Genomic DNA, 22261 nt, shown 5'->3' on the forward strand with positions numbered 1-22261 from the left:
CTACCATGTGGTAGGCTTAGATACAGAGCATAGCAGACAGCATCACACACGGTGTGATCCTGTCTGCTGGGCCCTGTATTTAAGCCTACGATGTGGTAGGCTCTGATACAGCGCCCAGCAGACAGCATCATACATGTGTGATCCTGTCTGCTCGGCCCTGTATCTAAGCCTACCATGTGGTAGGCTTATATACAGGGCCCAGCAGACAGGATCACACATGGGCCCCTGTATCTAAGCCTACCATGTGGTAAGCTTAGATACAGGGCCCAGCAGACAGTGTCACATATGGTGTGATACTGTGTGCTGGGCCTTGTATCCAGGCCTGTATTTGTCACTAGGCACTAGTGCTCTGCCCGGGGACCCCAGTACTGCTCCCTATGTCACTGTCCATAGATGGACAGATATGTCAGGAGCTCCCCAAGGTATACATTTAACGTATACCTGTGATGGATGTCATACAGTTGCATCTGTCACCCAAGCCTAATTCACATCTGCATTGTAGGCTCCGTTAGGGACCTCCGTCGCGGATTCCACCGGAAACAATAGGGCAGCATGCTGCCCTATTGTTTCCAGTAAGACCACGAACACTGAGATGGAACCCATTAAAGTCAATGGGTTCCGTCTGCGCCAGTTGTCTCCTGCACTTCCGGCATTTTCGTTGTCACGTAGGCGACCCAGCGATGCAGCTTAAAGCTGCGGGCCATCGGCCATGAGAAGAAGTTGGGGAGGCCAAGAAGTACTTTTGCACCAGGGCACATGAGCCGTATCTACGCACCTGACACCTACCATTGATGTTGGATCATTAGATGGGACTTACCCTGATGTCATGGAAACCGAATAAAATAAAACATTTATACATATATGAGCTTGGTGGTTTAAGTGGCTTGTGATATAAGTGGAGTTATAAAACCAAAGTTTTAAAGGGGAGTAGAGGCCCCAGTAAGTACTCTTCTTTTCTTTTACTTTGAAAATTTTGTTGTAACTGGGATAATGGACAGCAAGATTGGAGGTTTTCTTCAGTGCACAGTTTGCCATATGTATGCAGGGTGAATACCTCGGCGGCAGATGTGAGCATGTTGGTCACCTGGAAGCTCGCATTAAAGATCTGGAGGAGCAGAATGCAACACTGAGGAAGATAGACAATCTTGAGCGGAGCATGCTGCTCACGGAGCACGCAGTTAGTGGGGTAGAACTGGAGGGTGAAGACATGGGTGAGCAGGATTAGGTAAGTAGCTGGGTTAATGTAGTTAGGGGCAGTAGAAAGGGATCAAAGAAAAGGAAGGCCAATGCTGTTTCTGATATTCCAAGCAAAATTGCCAAGTTGGGTGATGATGCGAGGGTGTCGGTCTCAGAAATGGCAGCCCTAGTGGATACTGATCTCCCTAACAGCCGGAAGAACAGCCCAGCTAGTAGTCGGCGGGATGGTAATGCAGGTAAGCCAAGACAATTGATAGTTGTAGGGGATTCTATAATCAGGAAGACGGATAGAATAATTTGTCGCCAAGACCGTCTCAACCGAATGGTTTGCTGTCTCCCTGGTGCCAGGGTTCGGCATGTGGTGGAACGGGTGGAAAAATTGCTGGGAGGGGCTGCTGATGATCCAGCTGTCGTGGTCCATGTGGGTACCAACGACAGAATAAATGGTAGGTGGGGGAGCCTTAAGAATAATTTTAAAGAACTAGGCTACAAGCTGAAGGGAAGGACCTCCAAGGTTGTATTCTCAGGAATACTGCCTGTGCCATGCACATCACAGGAAAGACAGCGGGAGCTCAGGGAGTTAAATGCATGGCTCAAGTCTTGGTGTAGAGGAGAAGGCTTTGGGTTCCTAGAGCATTGGGCTGACTTTTCATAGGGGTACAAACTGTATTCTGCAGATGATTTGCACCTAAATGGAAGGGGGTCTGCTGTGCTAGGGAGAGAATTCTAAGTGGGGTGGCAGAGTATTTAAACTAGGGCTGAGGAGGGAGGCCAATGTAGAAAATAAAGGGGTAGTTAGGTTAGAGAGGGGTCAGACTGTATTGGTGGGGGGAGAAACAGACGGCGGGGAGAGGACTAGGCAACAAGATAAGGAGATACTTTCGTTACAAAACAGCAGTGAAAATAAAAAAGCCCAAATAATGTCAAATAATCACATTTCTGATACTGAAAATGAAACATTTAAAGTCAAGTTAAAGTGTATGTTCACAAATGCAAGAAGTCTAGCATGCAAAATGGTGGAGCTGGAGGCCTTGGTACTGGAAGAAAATATAGATATAGTTGGTGTTGCTGAAACATGGCTAGACTCTTCTCATGACTGGGCTGTAAATCGACAGGGTTTTACACTTTTTCGGAAAGACAGGGCGAATAGGAAAGGTGGTGGTGTATGTCTGTATGTGAGAAGCCATATGAAGGCGAGTGTGAATGAGACATTAGAGGGTGAAGATTGTGAGGAGGTTGAAACCTTGTGGGTGGAATTACAAAGGGAGGTAAACACTAAAAAAAAATACTTTTGGTGTAATCTATAGACCCCTCAATATAACTGAGGAGATGGAAGGTCAGCTATATAAACAGATGGAGCAGGCTGCACAGGCGGGTACTGTAGTGATAATGGGAGATTTTAATTACCGGGATATTAATTGGTGTGATGGTTCGGCTTCAACTGCAAAGGGGAGACATTTCCTCAACCTGTTGCAGGAAAATTTTATGGGCCAGTTTGTGGAAGACCCGACTGGAGGTGAAGCTCTGTTGGATCTGGTCATTTCTAATAATGCAGAGCCTGATGGGAATGTCAATGTTCGTGAAAACCTCGGTAACAGTGATCACAATATAGTTACATTTTACCTATACTGTAAAAAACAAACACAGGCTGGGAGGGCAAAAACACTTAATTTTAAGAAGGCTGCAATTCAGGATATAGACTGGGAAGAACTAATGTCAAATAATGGTACAAATGATAAATGGGAGATTTTCAAATCTACTTTGGGTAATTATACTGCAAAATTTATTCCTATAGGTAACAAGTATAAACGACTAAAATTATACCCCACATGGCTTATACCTTCTGTAAAAAGGGCAATACGTGACAAAAAAAGGGCATTCGAAAAATACAAATCTGAGGGTACAGCTGTAGCCTTTGTAAAATATAAAGAGCTTAATAAAATCTGTAAAAAGGTAATAAAATCAGCAAAAATACAAAATGAAAGGCAGGTGGCCAAGGATAGTAAAACAAATAGTGGTAATGGGGAGTTGGTCACAGGGGATCAAGAGAAGGCAGAGTTACTAAATGGGTTCTTCCGCTCTGTATATACAACAGAAGAAAGAGCAGCTGATGTAGCCGCTGTCAGTGCTGTTAATATATCAGTTGATATACTGAATTGGATGAATGTAGATATGGTGCAAGCTAAATAAAATAAAATAAACGTACACAAGGCCCCGGGACCAGATGGGTTACACCCTAGAGTTCCTAAGGAGCTTAGTTCAGTTATTTCTGTCCCCCTCTTCATAATATTTTGTGATTCTCTCGAGACTGGTATAGTGCCAAGGGACTGGCGCAGGGCAAATGTGGTGCCTATTTTCAAAAAGGGCTCTAGGTCTTCCCCATGTAATTATAGGCGAGTAAGCTTAACATCCATTGTGGGGAAAATGTTTGAGGGGCTATTGAGGGACTATATACAAAATTATGTTACAATAAATAGTATTATAAGTGACAGCCAGCACGGTTTTACTAAGGACAGAAGCTGTCAAACCAACCTGATTTGTTTTTATGAAGAGGTGAGCAGAAGTCAAGACAGAGGGGCCGCTGTGGATATAGTGTTTTTGGACTTTGCAAAGGCATTTGACACTGTACCCCATAGACGTCTAATGGGTAAATTAAGGACTATAGGTGTAAAAAGTATAGTTTGTAATTGGATTGAGAATTGGCTCAAGGACCGTATCCAGAGAGTTGTGGTCAATGATTCCTACTCTGAATGGTCACCGGTTATAAGTGGTGTACCCCAGGGTTCAGTGCTGGGACCACTATTATTCAACTTATTTATTAATGATATAGAGGATGGGATTAATACCACTATTTCTATTTTTGCAGATGACACCAAGCTATGTAATATACAGTAGTTCAGACTATGGATGATGTTCGTGAATTGCAAGCGGATTTAAACAAACTGAGTGCTTGGGCGTCCACTTGGCAGATGAAGTTTAATGTAGATAAATGTAAAGTTATGCACCTGGGTACGAACAACCTGCATGCATCATATGTCCTAGGGGGAGCTACACTGGGGGAGTCACTTGTTGAGAAGGATCTGGGTGTACTTGTAAATGATAAACTAAATAACAGCATGCACTATCAATCAGCTGCTTCAAAGGCCAGCAAGATATTGTCGTGTATTAAAAGAGGCATGGACTCGCAGGACAGGGATGTAATATTACCACTTTACAAAGCATTAGTGAGGCCTCATCTAGAATATGCAGTCCAGTTCTGGGCTCCAGTTCATAGAAAGGATGCCCTGGAGTTGGAAAAAATACAAAGAAGAGCGACGAAGCTAATAAGGGGCATGGAGAATCTAAGTTATGAAGAAAGATTAAAAGAACTAAACCTATTTAGCCTTGAAAAAAGACGACTAAGGATGGACACAGTTCTAAACTAGCTGGGCACGCTGGTGTTCGTAAAACCCGAGACCTAATTGCTCGTCAGTTCTGGTGGCCCACGCTACCTAAAGATGTTCTGGACTTTGTCTCTTCTTGCACGGTGTGTGCTTCTAACAAAGTTACTCACTCCAAGCCTGCCGGCCTGCTTCAACCTCTGCCTGTACCCAATGCCCCCTGGCAGCACATTGCGATGGACTTTGTCACAGACATTCCTCCCTCGGCAGGATGCAACACTGTCTGGGTGGTGGTGGACCGGTTCTCGAAGATGGCACATTTTATCCCGCTGACCAGCCTACCTTCTGCACCCCGACTGGCGAGTCTTTTCATTCAGCACATCTTTTGCTTGCATGGCTTGCCCCTTCACATTGTGTCTGACCGGGGGGTTCAATTTACCTCAAAGTTCTGGAGAGCCCTCTGTAAACTCCTGGATGTGAGATTGGACTTTTCCTCACCTTATCACCCCCAGTCCAATGGGCAAGGCGAGAGGATCAACCAGATCATGGAGAATTATCTCCGCCACTTCATTTCTTTACAGCACGATAACTGGGTACAGCTTCTTCCATGGGCCGAGTTCTCGTACAACAACCACACAAATGAGTCCACCACTTCCACTCCGTTTTACATTGTGTACAGTCAACATCCTAGAGTCCCTCTTCCTGTGTCGACTACATCTCAGGTACCCGCTGCTGACTCTGCATTTGGGGACTTTTTGCAAATCTGGCAACAGACCCGGTCCTCTATTTTGCTGCCAGTTTATCGCATGAAGCGAAAAGCGGATACAAAGAGAAGAGAGCCGCCTCAGTATCTTCCGGGTACCAAAGTCTGGCTGTCTTCTTGGAACATTCGTTTGAAGGTGCCTACAAGTTTACATGTTTACTTTTGAATTTTGCAACAGATAACCCCTGTCTCCTATAAGCTGCGGCTGCCTCCTACCCTCAGAATCCCCAACTCCTTTCATGTGTCCCTCCTGAAACCTGTGGTCCTGAACCACTACAGCAAGACTTCTAGTTCCACAGTTGCTCCCAGCGGTTCTTCTGATGTGTTCGAGGTGAGGGAGATTCTGGACTGCAAAAGGGTAGGAGGAAGGACTTTCTATTTGGTGGACTGGAGAGGGTTTAGTTCTGAGGAGAGGTCCTGGGAGCCGGAAGAGAACCTCAGTGCTCCTGCCCTATTGTTAGTTTATCCCAAGTCTGTCTTGCAAATGGTCCCTTAGTGTTTCCCGTTCCATTTGTTACCCGTGCCCTGTTACCTGTTCCTGTATCCCATGCTGTGTTCTTGTTCCTGTGCCTACTAGTGTTGGAGTCGTGTCCTACTGCACCTGCTGTCGTTTGCCACGTCCTGTGTCTTCTGCCACGTCCAGTGTCTTCTGCCACATCCAGTGTCTTCTGCCACGTCCAGAGTCTTCGGACATGTCTTGTACTGCCCGCCACGTCTGGCGCAACCTGCTGCACCGACCTCCATCCGTGCTGAAGCCACAGCCACTGTCTGGACTAGTTCAGGTACCCGAGTGTTACGAACTGCTGTAGAATTTCGTATAGACTGAGACCTGGTCAGCTGCCTCTCCGCTACGGCAGAGCGGCCTATTGGGTCCACATACCCTGTGACCGTGACAGTCTGCTGTGCAAGATGTAAATGAAGCCTATGCTGTGCATTTACATCGATACATTTTGATGATTTGAACAATGTTTAATGAAACAGAAAAAGAGTGCTATTCCTCATAATTGGATCTTCTCTTATCTCCATTTACATGTTTCAGAATAATGTGGACTGTTAGGGTATGTTCACACACCAACTCGAAAATGTCTCAAAATACGGAGCTGTTTTCAAGGGAAAACAGCTCCTGATTTTCAGACGTTTTTTAAGCCACTCGCGATTTTCGCTGCGTTTTACGGCCGTTTTTGGAGCTCTTTCCAATAGGGTCAATGAAAAATGCCTCCAGAAACGTCCCAAGAAGTGACCTGCACTTATTTTTTGCGGCCTGTTTTTTTTTACGCATAAAAAACGCTGCGAAAAACTATCCTTCGGATTCTGCTTCCGATTTTTCGGCCTTTTTTCGGCCGTTTACGGCTCTAAAAACGGCCGAAAATAGGTCGTGTGAACATACCCTTAAAGACGAAATTTTAAGCAGCTTTAAAAAATGTCTCACCTCACAAGGATGAAAGCGATTATCTTGTTCACTTAAATGATATAATCTCACTTCTGGAGAAAAGCAGCACAGTGTAAAAGCAGAAATACACATCTCTAACAGGATTGTATTCACAACCCTTTCACAAGTAGTAGGATCCAACCTTAGGGGTTGTGCGACCTGTGCGGCCACCCATGGCCCTTGCACAGTAAAGAGGGTGCCACCTTCCCTACAACTTCCGTTCTTCCACCATTGCCTTCCTTCTTCTCCCTCGATTAGGCGTGCTAAGTCAATGGACGCCACAAGACTACTAAGGACACCCCCAACCATCCACAAACCCCTCCTGCTTGCACCAGGGGCGGACATACCGCATGTGCAGCCGGTGCAGCTGCACAAGGGCCCCGCGTGGGAAGGGGGCCCGTTCAGTGGCGTAACTACCACAGTAGCAGCCGTAGCAGCTGCTACGGGGCCCGCGGCATGGGGGGGCCCGTGTCGCCCTGACAGGCACATTACATTTTATGTACCAGGCCTGGCGGCACGGGCCCCCTCATGCCTAGTAGCATCACAACACTAGGCATGAGGGGAGGGAGGGGGCGGGGGCCCGGTGATAGCCGCCACACTGCACTACCAATCGGGAGGGAGGGGGCGGGTGCCCGGGCCCGGTGATAGCCGCTACACTGCACTGCCAATCTGGCACAGATGAATAGGACAGGACGGCGATGCTGGTGGTAGGAGGAGCGCTCAGGCAGGGGAGAGGACAGGGGGCGGTGCGACGTAAGACTTCGGGCGGCTGGACAGTACAGTCAGGACTGCCGGAGAACTCATAGGATGAGCGGAGGACAGACACAGGACGAGTGGAGGACGTGCAGACTGCAGAGGACAGGTAGATGAAGTTAAAAAGTTCATGTCAGAAGGGAGAAGTTTTTATGTAGAAAAATCTGCCTCATAATTCCTTCCGGAATTTTGAGGCATATTTTGACCTGCCGGTAGAACACTTCCCGCGTTTTTCATTGCGTTTTTTTGTGGCGTTTTTCGGCCATCGGGCCGTGGGCAGGGAAACGCAGCAAAAAACGCATTTTCTGCCTGCCATTGTTGTCAATGGGAAGTCAGAGACAGAAACGCCCGAAGAAAGGGCATTGCGCTTCTTTTTCCCGCATGCGGTTTTTACTGCTCGCAGGAAAAATTTCATGGATTTCAATGGGAGGCACTTTCTGACGTTTTTCGCGAAAAAAACCTCAGTGTGAACTCCCCCTAACACAGGGGCGTAACTACTGCTATAGCAGCCGTAGCGGCTGCTACGGGGCCGCGGCATGAGGGGGCCCGCGTCACCTGCCGGCACGGGCCCCCACCTTGGCCGGAATCTCCGCTAGCTGCCGCTATGGCTGCTACAGCGCGATGCCACGGAACACTACGGCAGAGCAGGGAGTATCTCCCCGCTCTGCCATTAAACATAAGACATGTATCCCCTATCCACAGGATAGGGGATACGTGTGTGATCGCTGGCATTGATAGGGAGAACGGGGGACCGAAAGTCCCCTGAAGTTCTCCATCACAAACCTCGGACTTCCGGGGTCTGTGTCGGCAGCTCCGTAGAAATGAATGGAGCGCCGGTCACACTTGAGCTGCGCAGACACCGGAAGTCAGAGGTGAGTGATGGAGAACTTCGGGGGACTTTCGGTCCCCCGCTCTCCCTATCAATGCCAGCGATCACACATGTATCCCCTATCCTGTGGATAGGGGATACATGTCTTTTGTCTTTTCACACTGTAGGTCGCATTTTTTTGAGTGATTGGGGGTGTATGGCGTTCCCTACAGGGGGGGGGCTGTATAGCGTTCCCTACAGGGGGGGGCTGTAAGGCGTTCCCTACAGGGGGGGCTGTATAGCGTTCCCTACAGGGGGGGCTGTATAGCGTTCCCTACAGGGGGGTCTGTATGGCGTTCCCTAAAGGGGGGTCTGTATGGCGTTCCCTACAGGGGGGGGCTGTATGACTTTCCCTACAGACCCCCCCTGTAGGGAACGCCATACAGAACCCCTGTAGATAACGCCATACAGACCCCACTGTAGATAACGCCATAAAGTCCCCCCTGTAGATAACACCATACAGCCCCCTGTAGATAACGCCATACAGCCCCCCTGTAGATAACGCCATACAGCCCCCTCTGTAGATAGCGCCATACAGTCCCCCCTGTAGATAGCGCCATACAGTCCCCCCTGTAGATAGCGCCATACAGTCCCCCCTGTAGATAGCGCCATACAGTCCCCCCTGTAGATAGCGCCATACAGTCCCCCCTGTAGATAGCGCCATACAGTCCCCCCTGTAGATAGCGCCATACAGTCCCCCCTGTAGATAGCGCCATACAGACCCCCCTGTAGATAGCGCCATACAGACCCCTCTGTAGATAGCGCCATACAGTCCCCCCTGTAGATAACGCCATACAGCCCCCTCTGTTGATAGCGCCATACAGTCCCCCCTGTAGATAACGCCATACAGCCCCCTCTGTAGATATCTTGAGATTCAGTCCTGCTTGATAGGTAACAGTGCAGTAAGCTAAGCATGATAAGATCATCTAAATTATTGCATCTCAGTTGCATGAGTGCTTTGTGTTATATTCAATGATTCAATTTAACCTAAGTCTCTAAATGTGGGCAAAGAAAATAAAAAAACTATACTCACCTCCTCCCTCGCCTCCGTTCACCCGCCGCAGCCCCCATCCTCCTGTCTCGGTCTGTGTTACAAGTGTACAAGGCTGCACTGGTGACGCGCTGCCGATGGCACGTGACCGCTGCTGCCAATAACTCCTCATTGGTGTGCTGCTGAGGACAGTAGTTCCACAGCAAATCGCTGTTGAGGGCATTGATTGGCTGCAGCGGTCATGTGCCATCGACCGCGCGTCACCACAGCAGCTTTGTAAACACAGAAAGGGATAGGGGCTGCGGAGGGGGAACGGAGGCGCCGGAGGAGGTGAGTATAGGTTTTTCATTTTCTTTGCCCACATTTAGGGACTTAGTTTAGATAAGAATTTAACCCGGAAAAAAATGTGTTACTTGTGTTCTAAACTGGTAATAAAATGTACAATATAAATCTTCCTTCATAATTTTTATTAGTAAGGTTTATTTTTATATGCATATATATGTTTAGGTAACTTTGTCGGTATTGGGGGGGGGGCGGGGGGGCCCTGGCACATTATCTGCACAGGGGCCTTTTGCAGTCTGTGTCCGCCACTGGCTTGCACTAAGAGCCGTCAGCAGAATCCAGCAGTTAGATTCCAGCAGCTAGCTTGATAAACTCAATTTTCGCCACCCCCATCCTCCTGCTTCTCTCCCTCTTCTCCTCCTTCTCTCCTCCCCCTCTTGCTCTCCCTCCTCTCCTAGGTGTCCTTCCTTTCCCTCCTCCGCACAACATTATGCTGGTTCCTGCGAGATAGTGCTTAAGCAGACGTGGCTGGCAGAGAACCTCTCATTGCGGCCAGCCGCGTCTGCTTAAAGAGGCTCTGTCACCAGATTTTGCAACCCCTATCTGCTATTGCAGCAGATAGGCGCTGCAATGTAGATTACAGTAACGTTTTTATTTTTTAAAAACGAGCATTTTTGGCCAAGTTATGACCATTTTTGTAGTTATGCAAATGAGGCTTGCAAAAGTCCAAGTGGGTGTGTTTAAAAGTAAAAGTCCAAGTGGGCGTGTATTATGTGCGTACATCGGGGCGTTTTTAATACTTTTACTAGCTGGGCGCTCTGATGAGAAGTATCATCCACTTCTCTTCAGAACGCCCAGCTTCTGCCAGATCACGCTGTGACGTCACTCACAGGTCCTGCATCGTGTCAGACGAGCGAGGACACATCGGCACCAGAGGCTTCAGTTGATTCTGCAGCAGCATCGGCATTAGCAGGAAAATCGATGTAGCTACTTATAGGTATAGGTGTGTACGGCGTAAAACTACAGCTCCCAGCATGGCCCGAACAATGGTAAGGATATGCTGGGAGATGTATTTTCACAAAAAATAAATCATATTATAATCACACCACCCATCATCTCGCTGCAGATCATACAGTGACTACATTACTGATTAGAGGCAGAGTAAACATTTACATTAAGTGACTCACCGGTGACGTCTCAGATTCTAGTTATTTTTCTCCATCCGGTCCAGACCTCTATGACGACTTCTTCCGGTCACAGCCCATTTCTGCAGTTTGCCGCTCACATGTCTTCAGCTTCTCACTTTACCAACATTTCTGCACCTATAAATAAATATAAAGTTATCATTATACCACACACTACACCCATAAATATAATAGCGCCATACACTGCACCTCTAATTATAATAGCACCTTACACCGTGTCCCACACACACACACACACTGTGCCCCCTGTAGATAGTGCCTGCCATAGAGCCCCCTGTAGATAGTGCCCCCATATAGCCCACCCCTGTATATAGTGTCCCACAAATAACTCCCTCTATAGTGCTCTACAGATAGCCCACCTCTGTATATAGTGCTCTACAGATAGACCACCCCTGTATATAGCCCCCTGTAGATATAGCCTACCCCTGTATATAGTGCTCCACATATAGTCCACCCCTATATATAGTGTTTCACAGATAGCCCACCCCTGTATATAGCCCCCTTGTACATATAGTCCACCCTCCTTGTATATAGCCCCCCTGTAGATATAGCCTACCCCTGTATATAGTGCTCTACAGATAGCCCACCCCTGTATATAGCCCCCCTGTAGATATAGCCTACCCCTGTATATAGTGCTCCACATATAGTCCACCCCTGTATATAGTGCTCCACAGATAGCCCAACCATGTATGTAGCCCCCCTGTAGATATAGCCCACCCCTGTATATAGAGCTCCACATATAGTCCACCCCTTTATATAGTGTTTCACAGATAGCCCAACCCGTGTATAAAGCCCCCTTGTACATATAGTCCACCCCTGTATATAGTGCTACAGGGGTGGGCTATCTGTGGAGCACTATATACAGGGGTGGACTATATGTACAAGGGGGCTATATACAGGGGTGGGCTTTCTGTGGAGCACTATAGGGGGAGCTATTTGTGGGATACTATACTATACACTATATACTATACTATACTATATACAGGGGTGGGCTATATCTACAGGAGGACTATATACAGGGGTGGGCTATATCTACAGGGGGACCATATCTACAGGGGGACCATATCTACAGGGGGACCATATCTACAGGGGTGGGCTATATACAGGGCTGGGCTATATACAGGGCTGGGCTATATACAGGGCTGGGCTATATACAGGGCTGGGCTATATAGGGGGCTGGGCTATATACAGGGCTTGGCTATATACAGGGCTGGGCTATATCTACAGGGGGCTATATCTACAGGGGTGGGCTATATACAGGGCGACTATATACAGGGGGGCTATAGCTACAGGGGGGCTATATCTACAGGGGGGCTATCTATGGAGCACCATATACAGGGGTGGGCTATATCTACAGGGGGCTATATACTATATAGCCTCCCCTGTAGCTATAGCCCACCCCTGTATATGGTGCTCCATAGATAGCCCACCCCAGTATATAGCCCCCCCTGTAGATATAGCCCCCCTGTAGATATAGCCCCCCCTGTAGATATAGTCCCCCTGTAGATATAGTCCCCCTGTAGATATAGCCCCCATGTAGATATAGTCCCCCTGTATATAGCCCACCCCCTGTAGATATAGTCCCCCTGTATATAGCCCACCCCCTGTAGATATAGTCCCCCTGTATATAGCCCACCCCCTGTAGATATAGTCCCCTTGTATATAGCCCCCTGTAGATATAGTCCCCCTGTAGATAGACACCCCCCCCCCCCGTAGATAAAGCCCCCCGCGTGTAGACAAAGTCCCCCCCACAGATACAGCCACACTTTTATTACAATAAAAAAAATAAAAAAATAAAACTATTCAAACTCACCTTATTCCCGCTCCCACGCCGTCCGGCAGCCATGGAGACCTGCTCTCTTCTGCGCAGGTCTCCAGGGGGTTGAATGCGGCGTCTATGAAAGGCGCTGATTGGCTGGGCAGGATGACTTTCCCTGTCAGTCAGTCAGCGCCTTTCATCGACGGAAGCGTCACTGGTACAAAAGGTACCAGTCGCTTCATTCGTGGAAAGGCGCTGAATGGCCGGGCACGGAACGTACCCGGTCATTCATTGCTTCTAATTGTACCTGTGTCCTTGCGACACAGGTACAATTATAGTGCAGGAGGAGGTGGCGCTGGCGCCCCCCTCTAAGCTGCGCCCGGGGCACATGCCCCGCCTGCCCCCTCCCTAGCTACGCCCCTGCTTGAGTCCAAAAACTTTTAGAAGATGTGATATAGAGTGGCATGAAGAAGGAAAAGGCTACAAAAGCATCGCTAGAGACCTGGGTGTACATCAATCCACGATTAGAGACTTTGTCTACACAAAAGAAGACTGCACACCAACACCAAAACCTCATCCCAACTGGCATCATGGTTTGTGGCTGAATTGGGATCATAGAAGGAACAATGAATTCCATGGTGTCGCACAACATTTTACAGAAGCAGCCCGTGACCTCAAGCTGAAGGGACATTGGGTAATGCAACAAGACAATTACCCAAAGCACACAAGTAAATTGGTTGAAAAAGCATGCGGCCAGATTTTTGTTTTGTAAAGGCCAAGTTAGAGTCCTGATCTGTGGCAGGACCTGAAGAGGGTTGTGCACGCAAGTCATCCCAGAAATATTGATGAACTGAAACACATTTGTGTAGCGCCCACAGCCGCTGACCACTGACATTCCCCTCCTGCCCGCGGTCGCGGCCGCCAGCTGATCTGTGCTTATCGCCACTCGCCTCCTCCGGAACGCTGGCGAGCTCTGAACTTTGTGAGGTAGAGTACGATCTGCCTGTAGGGTGCGCGTGCGTGCGTGCTCTCTGTCAGTCTCTTAAAGGTCCAGCACACGCACCAGTAATAGTTTCCCCAGCCTGTCCCCACATACCCTGGACTATTAAAGTAAATCTGCCCAGTATCCCAGTGCCTGAGCAATATTGTACTAACCTAGTATTAGCCTGCGAAGGTTTTGTATACTGTGTCAGTTACCAGTGGGTATCCTGTGTCCGTGACCAGTCGGTATCCTGCATTCTGTGTCTGTGACCATTCAGAATCCTGTGTCCTGTGTTCTTGACCAGTCAGTATCCTGTATCCTGTGGCCACTTCCAGTAATCCGGCACCAGCCTGCTTCCAGTAATCCGGCACCAGCCTGCTTCAAGTAATCCGGCACCAGCCTGTTTCCAGTAATCCGGCACCAGCCTGCTTCCAGTAATCCGTCACTAGCCTGCTTCAAGTAATCCGGCACCAGCCTGCTTCCAGTAATCCGGCAAACAGCCTGCTTCCAGTAATCCGGCACCAGCCTGCTTCCAGTAACCCGGCAACAGTCTGCTTCCAGTAATCCGGCAACAGCCTGCCTCCAGTAATCCGGCACTTGCTTGTATCCGCTACCTACAATCTGACTGTATCCAGCTGCCCCCAAGGTACCATCTACCTGTAACTGTGTAACGGCTGTCTGGTCATCAGCTACTCCGTTACGGCAGAGTAGCCCAGTGAATCCACAAACCAATTGGATGTTACAATTTGCAGGGAGGAATGGTCAAAAATTCCACCTCAACATTGGGCAAATCTTATTTGCAGCTACAGGAAATGTTTGGTAAAGGTGATTACCGCTAAATGGGGATCTACAGGTTATTAACCCCTTAAGAACACAGCCTGTTTTTACCTAATGGACCAGGCCATTTTTTTCAAATCTGACGTGTCACTTTATGTGATAATAACTTTGGAATGCTTTTATGTTTTCAAGCGATTCTGAGATTGTTTTCTCGTGACACATTCTGGTAAAATTTGGTCGATACATTCAGTGTTTCTTTGTGAAAAATACCAAAATTTAGAGAAAATTTGCAAAAAGAAGCATTTTTCTAGATTTAAATGTATCTACTTGTAAAACAGATAGTAATACCACACAAAATAGTCACTAGTTAACATTTCCCATATGTCTACTTTATGTTTGCATAGTTTTTTGAACATTCTTTTGTTTTTCCTGGATGTTACAAGGCTTGGAACTTTAGCAGCAATTTCTCACATTTTCAAGAAAATTTCAAAAGGCTATTTTTACAGGGACCAGTTCAGTTCTGAAGTGGCTTTGAGGGCCCTATATATTAGAAAACCCCTATAAAACACCCCATTTAAAAAAACTGCACCCCTCAAAGTATTCGGAACAGGATTTAGAAAGTTTCTTAACCCTTTTGGTATTTCACAGGAATTAAAGCAAAGTGGAGGTGAAATTTACAAATTATTTTTTTTTTTTGCAGAAAATCTGTTTAAACCATTTTTTCTGTAACACAGAAGGTTTTACCAGAGAAACGCAACTCCATATTTATTGCACAGATTCTTCAGTTTTTTGAAATATCCCACATGTGGCCCTAGTGCGCTACTGGACTGAAGCACCGGTGTCAGAACAAAGAAGCACCTAGTGGATTTTGGGGCCTACATTTCATTAGAATATATTTTAGGCCCCATGTCTGATTTGAAGAGATTTTGTGGTGCCAAAACAGTGGAAACCCCTAAAAAAATACACAATTTGGCAATCTCCACTCCGCAAGGAATTTATCAAGTGGTATAATGAGCATTTTAACCCAGCAGGTTTTTTGCTGAATTTAGTGGAATTAGGTTGTAAAAACTAAAATCTAAATTTTTTCCAATAAAATGTAGAAATCTTCAATATTTACAAGGCATAAAAGACAAAAAACACCCCAACATTTGAAAAGCAATTTCTCCCAATTATGGCAATACCCCATATGGGGGTCATAAACTGCTATTTGGACACACGGCAGGGCTCAGAAAGGCAGGAGCGCTATTTGGCATGCAGATTTTGCTGGCTTTGTTTTTGGGCGCCATGTTGCATTTGCAAAACCCTAAGGTACCAGGGTACAGTGGTAGCCCCCAAGAAGTGACCCCATTTTAGAAACTACACCCCTCAAGGCAATTATCATTTGCCTGGACATATGACAGGGCTTAGAAAGGAAGAGTAGCATGCGCATTTGAGGTCTATTTTGGTGATTTTCACACCAATGGCCCACAATTGCTGGGCTCTGAGGTCGAATAGTAAACTTTTTGATCACACTTTATTCCATGTTTTCGGAAGGGTGGTGATAAAAAAAATAGCGATTCTGGCATTGTTTTTTATTTTTTTTCCTATAATAAAAGACTTATTATAGGAAAAAAGGCAGTGTTTTTTTTAATGAAATTGAAACTTTTATTTTTACACTTTTATTAAACTTTTTTTTTGTCCCACTAGGGGACTTGAGGGCCTGCACTTCTGATCTTTACTCTAAAGCATTGCACTACCCACGTAGTCATTCACTGACAGCAAGACTATTAGGTTCCGTCAAATCATGTCGATGCCGATCGCTACAAACCACTAAGATGCCGCGATCGCTTTTCATCGCGGCATCTAAGGGGTTAATGGCAGGGTTCGGAGCTAGCTCCGTTCCCTGGCGTTACAGCACGGTGTCAGCTGTAACATACAGCTGGCATTGGCGGCTAATGTCGCAGGCTCAGCTTCTGAGCCTGCGCCATCTTTCTTTTGCGGCCGGATGCCTTTTTGGCCCCGTCTCTGGGCAAGACCAGCAGGCTTCTGTACTTGGCAGACAGGAGGCCATTGTAAGGCCTCCGTTCTGCCAGAACAGCCATCGGAACCCCGCAATTTGCATTGCGAGGTTCTGATCTGCTAGGAAACACCATAGATGCAGCGCTCGCTTTTGTATCTAAGGGGTTAATCGGCCGGATCAGAGGCTAGCTTCGGTCCTGGCCATGCAGCAGAGTATCAGCTGTAACATATAACTGACATCCGCTGGCGATGGTGCATCAGCAACACAGCGTATCAGTACGTTGTGTTGCGTTAGTCCGTTAAGTCCTACTTAAAGAGGCTCTTTCGCCAGATTATCAAATCCCTATCTCCTATTGCATGTGATCGGCGCTGCAATGTAGAGAACAGTAACGTTTGTTTTTGTTTTTTAAAACGATCATTTTTGGCTAAGTTATGAGCAATTTTATATTTATGCAAATGAGCCTTTCTAATGGACAACTGGGCATGTTTTCTCTTATTTCCAACTGGGCGTGTATTGTGTTTTTAGCCACTGGGCGTGTTTGCTTCTTTCACTGCACAATCACACTGTGCTGTGGATCATGCTGGGCTGGAACAATGAGAAGTGTATGACGCTGATTGGTCACTGATTGGTCAGCCTCATACACTCCTCTGTACAACACCCAGTTGGTCAAAAGTAAAAACACGCCCAGTTGACCATTGAGAAACTCATTAGCATAAATCTAAACTAGCTCATAACTTGCTCAAAAATGATTGTTTTTCAAAATAAAAATCACTGCTGTTATCTACATTACAGCACCGATCAGATTATGTAGGAGATAGGGCACTTATAATCTGGTGACAGAGCCTCTTTAACGACAAAGACGTACTATTAGGGTATGTTCACACGATAGCTGGCATTTACGGCTGAAATGACAGCCTGTTTTCAGAAGAAAACAGCTGCGTCGTTTCAGCCGTAAATGCTCCTCCTTGTAATATACGAGGCGTCTGTGACGCTCGTATATCTTGAGCTGCTCTTCATTGAGTTCAATGAAGAACAGCTCAAATTACGTTGCAAAGAAGTGCCCTGCACTTCTTTGCCGAGGCAGTCAATTTACGCGTCGTTTGACAGCTGTCAAACGACGACGCGTAAATTACAGGTCGTCTGCACAATACGTCGGCAAACCCATTCAAATGAATGGGCAGATGTTTGCCGACGTATTGTAGCCCTATTTTCAAACGTAAAACCAGGCATAATACGCCTCGTTTACGTCTGAAAATAGGTCGCGTGAACCCAGCCTTACATTGGATGTCGTTAAGGGGTTAAATACAAGCATTCACTTAATTTTTATCCCTGCCCTTTGGATGTTTACTCAATTTGCTCAATGAAACACATGAACAGTATAAGGCTATGTTCACATGCTAAACGAAAAACGGCTGTAAAATACAGAGCTGTTTTCAAGGGAAAACAGCCTCTGATTTTCAGCCAGTTTTTAGCATCAAACATTTTGAATTCTCCAGCGGCCGTTTTTCATATTTGTTTCTATACATTAGGAAAGTTAGATCAGATGTTGCGGAAAACTCCGCTGCGGACCATAGGCTGCGGTGCAGAATTTTCCTCCCGCAGCATGCATTGTCTGTTGCGGAGAAGAAGCGGAATTTCACTGCATATTTCAGTCTTTGCAATGCAAAAACTGAAATCTGTGGCAAGGCCGCTGTGTTTTCTGCAACGTCTGAATTACCTGTCAAATATGCAAATGTTGGTGCAGATTCGTTGCATAAATGCCCCAAATCTGCACCAATATTTGCAGCGGAGAAACTCTGCCACGTCTGAATGTGCCCTAAGGCAGCTTGCTGCATATTCGATTGCGTAGCGGCAGAGTGGTCACAGTGCGCAACCTGACCCATATCCACTCCCAAAGCTACTACAATGGGCACCTGAGTTTCAAAATTGGACTATGGAGTAATGGAAGAAGGTGGCCTAGTCTGATTCTTTTACATCATGTGTGCGGTCAGGTGTGTTTGTGTGTCGCTTACCTGGAAAAGAGATGGCACCAGAATTCCATATGGGAAAAAAGCAAGCCGACAGAGGCAGTGGGATGTTCTGGGCAATGTTCTGCAGGGAAACCTTGGGTCAGCGCAGTATTGTAGATGTTACTTTGACATGTACCACCCACCCAAACATTGTTGCAGACCAAGTATACCACTTCATGACAGGGTTGCCAACCGTCCGTAAATTTACGGACAGTCCGCAAAAATGGGTGTTTTATTCTGCCGTCCGTGGCGTCCAGCAGAAAAAAGCACCGTGGGGATTTTTCGTCAATCTCCTGGAACTTTGCACTGCGCATGCACCAAAATGTACATGTGCAGTGCAAAGGAATAGTAGGCCGCGGCCGGGCATATTTTCAGATTCTGCGGAATCTGAAAATATGCCGGCCGGCCGCTGCCAAGTGAAGTCAGTGCCGGGAGTGGACCAATCCAATCACCAGACATGAGGTCAGGTGACTCAGGTCAGGTGACTGCACTGGTCCAGTCCTGTGCCGTCACCGACCCCATTCAAAAGTGATTATTCGCCGCATGACCACCTCCACATCCTGACGGTGAGTGCCAGGTATCAGGCAGAGTGGAGAGTGGTAGCGGCAGGCCTCCGCTCTGTTTGCACTAAGTACAAGGGAAGGGGGGAGGCTGTGCGGAGCGGCGCTACTTACAAGGGAAGGGAGGGCGCTGTGTGTGGCTATCTACAAGGGGAGCTGTGTGGCTATTTACAGGGGGAGCTGTGTGGCTATCTACAAAGGGGGAGCTGTGTGTGGCTATCTTCAAGGGGGGAACTGTGTGTGGCTATCTACAGGGGGAGGGGCTGTGTGTGACTATCTACAAGGTGGGGCTGTGTGGCTATCTACAAGGGGGAGCTGTGTGTGGCACTATATACAAGGGAGCTGTGTGTGGCTATCTACAAGGGGAGCTGTGTGGCTATCTACAATGGGGAGCTGTGTGTGGTGCTATGTACAAGAGGGGCAGTGTGTGGCGCTGTATACAAGGGGGGCTGTGTGGCTATCCACAATGGGGCTGTGTGGCTATCCACAAGGGGGAGCTGTGGGGCTATCTACAAGGTGGGCTGTGTGTGGCTATCTACAAGGGGGGGCTGTGTGTGGCTATCTACAAGGGGGGCTGTGTGTGGCTATCTACAAGGGGGGCTGTGTGTGGCTATCTACAAGGGGGGCTGTGTGTGGCTATCTGCAAGGGGGGGCTGTGTGGCTATCTACAAGGGGGGGCTGTGAGTGGCTATCTACAAGGGGGAGCTTTGTGTGGCTACCTACAGGGCCGGCCCAAGGATAGATGGCGCCCTGTGCAAAATGATCTTTCGGCGCCCCACCCCATCATTAAAAAAAAGCCCCATAAAAAAATTATAATGCCCCTTTAGTGCCCCCATACAGTATAATAATATTTAATAATATTATATATTACAACCGCTTCAAGGACACAGTATTTTGTCCTCTAATTGTGCCCACAGTATTATGCCACCTGTAGTACCCCTACACAGTATGATGGCTTAGTGGCCCCGATACAGTATAGTGCCCCCCTGTAGATTTTGCCATATAGCCTCCCTGTAGACAGTGCCATAATCCCCCAACTCCTTTTTTGTAGATCGTGCCATACAGCCCCCCCGCCTCCCCCTTGTAGACAGTGCCATACAGTCCCCCACCTCCCCCTTGTAGACAGTGCCCCGAAAACAAAAATAAAAATTGTACTCACCTAGGCCCCATTCCCATGACGAACTGAGCTGCTCCACAATGGGATCCTGTAGCCTAGTACAGAGTTTCCCAACCTTTTCGGACTCGAGGCAGCACTGGAAAAATAAAATTTCCTCAGGGCCCCCCTAACAAAAATTGTTTCGAGAAAGACAGAAAACGGCTAAGAACAAGCACTACACTCGTAGGGTATGTTCACACACGTTTTTTGTAAGGCCAAAAAAATCTGCCTCAAAATTCCTTCAGCAACTGACAGCGTTGTGTGACCTTTTTTTGGTCTTTTTTCTTAAACTGTTGAAGCGAATGCAAAAGACGCAGGATAATAAGCTCCAAACGAGCGCCGCAGGTATTTTTTGCCTACTATTAATTTCAATTGGAGGTCAGAGGCAGAAACCACTTGAAGACCATCAGCCCCCCACTCACAGTAAAATGACCCTCAGCCCCCCACTCACAGTAAAATGACCATCAGCCCACCACTCACAGATTCCCCCTGTAGGTAGCGCCACACAGCCCCTTGTAGGTAGCGCGACACAGCCCCTCATGGGTAGAGCCACACAGCCCCCTTGTGGGTAGCACCACACATCCCCATGTAGGTAGCACCACACAGCCCCTTTGTAGGTAGCGCCACACAGACCCCTTATAGATAGCGCCACAAAGCCCCCTTGTAGATAGCGCCACACAACCCCCTTGTAGATAGCGCCACACAGCCCCATGTGAAGAGTGCCACACAGCCCCCTGTAGAGTGCGCCACACAGACCCCTGTAGGGAGTGCCACACAGCCCCCTGGTAGGCAGTGCTGCACAGTCCCGTGCTATGGAGTGCCGCACAGCCCCCTGGTAGGGAGTGCCGCACAGACCCCTGGTAGAGAGTACCACACAGACACCTGGTAGGGAGTGCCACACAGCCCCCTGGTTGGTAGTGCCACACAGCCCCCTGGTTGGTAGTGCCACACAGCCCACAGCCCCCTGGTTGGTAGTGCCACACAGCCCACAGCCCCCTGGTTGGTAGTGCCACACAGCCCACAGCCCCCTGGTGGGAAGTACCACACTGCTCACAGAACCCTTGTAGGTAGTGCAAGGACTACGAAATGACCCTGACAGCTGGCGGGCAATAGACATTCAAAAAATGACAACTATGCAGGAGCACACAAAATACCCAGCTTTCCCGGCTATCAAATAAATGTGTGGAAATAAACTAAGATATAACTTTTATTTAGTCTAGCTAAAGGATTAATCCTTTTAGCCAGATTAAATAAAAGTTATATCTTAGTTTATTTCCACACATTTATTTGATAGCCGGGAAAGCTGGGTATTTTGTGTGCTCCAGCACAGTTGTCCTTTTTTGTAGGTAGTGCCACACAGCCCACAGCCCCCTTGTAGATAGCAAACCCCCCCCCCTCCCTTCCAGTATAGATAGCGCCACTGTAGCTCCCTGAAGGAGCGGAATCCCCGTGTGGCCGTGGATTCCGCTCCTGGAGCGTTGCTTGATGTCTCTGTCCATATATGGACAGTGACATCAGGGGAAACTCCTGAAGCGGAATCCACGGCCACAACGCTGTGACCGGGGATTCCGCTTCAGGAGTTTCCCCTGATGTCACTGTCCATATATGGACAGAGACATCAAGCAGCGCTCCAGGAGCGGAATCCCCGGCCACATGGGGATTCCGCTCCTTAAGGGAGCTACAGTGGCGCTAGTAGATAGCAGAGCAGGGAGTTACCTCCCTGCTCTTCTATAGTGCCGTCGCTACCGCTATAGCAGCCGCAGCGGCTGCTAGCGGCTCCACCGCCCTCATGCCCGGTGTCGCCGCTAGCAGCCGCTATGGCTGTTACAGCGGTAGCGACGGCCACTAAGTGAAGAAGCGCCCGGGCGGAAAGGCGACTGCCTAAGGCCGGCCCTGGGTGCAGTTAGCGAGTGGCACCTGACCTGCTGGTAGTTGCAACGGCGCAGGGATACACACACCCGCTGGCGCCCCTGTTGCAGTGTGGCGGCTGGCGCCCTGTGCGACCGCACTGGTCGAACGTATCTAAGGCCGGCCATGGCTATCTACAACGGGGGGCTGTGTGGCTATCCACAAGGAGGGGGCTGTGTGTGGCTATTTACAAGGGGGGGCTGTGTGGCTATCTACAAGGGGGGCTGTGTGACTATCTACAAG

General features: G+C 48.0%; 1 protein-coding gene across 3 annotated transcripts in view; it reads right to left on the reverse strand.

Annotated features, from left to right (window-relative positions):
- LOC142749560 (immunoglobulin superfamily containing leucine-rich repeat protein 2-like) overlaps positions 1-22261 on the reverse strand; it is a 78347-nt gene that overhangs the window by 17734 nt on the left and 38352 nt on the right. The window contains exon 2 of one of the 3 annotated variants that reach the window (XM_075857758.1): positions 10851-10985. The exons of the other annotated variants lie outside the window; for them this stretch is intronic. The gene's annotated coding sequence lies outside the window, so the exon portion shown is untranslated. The remainder of the gene's footprint in view (positions 1-10850; positions 10986-22261) is intronic. 3 annotated transcript variants of the gene reach the window in all.

The sequence above is a fragment of the Rhinoderma darwinii genome, chromosome 3 (genome assembly GCF_050947455.1).
Source record: "Rhinoderma darwinii isolate aRhiDar2 chromosome 3, aRhiDar2.hap1, whole genome shotgun sequence".
Taxonomy (NCBI): Eukaryota; Metazoa; Chordata; class Amphibia; order Anura; family Rhinodermatidae; genus Rhinoderma; species Rhinoderma darwinii.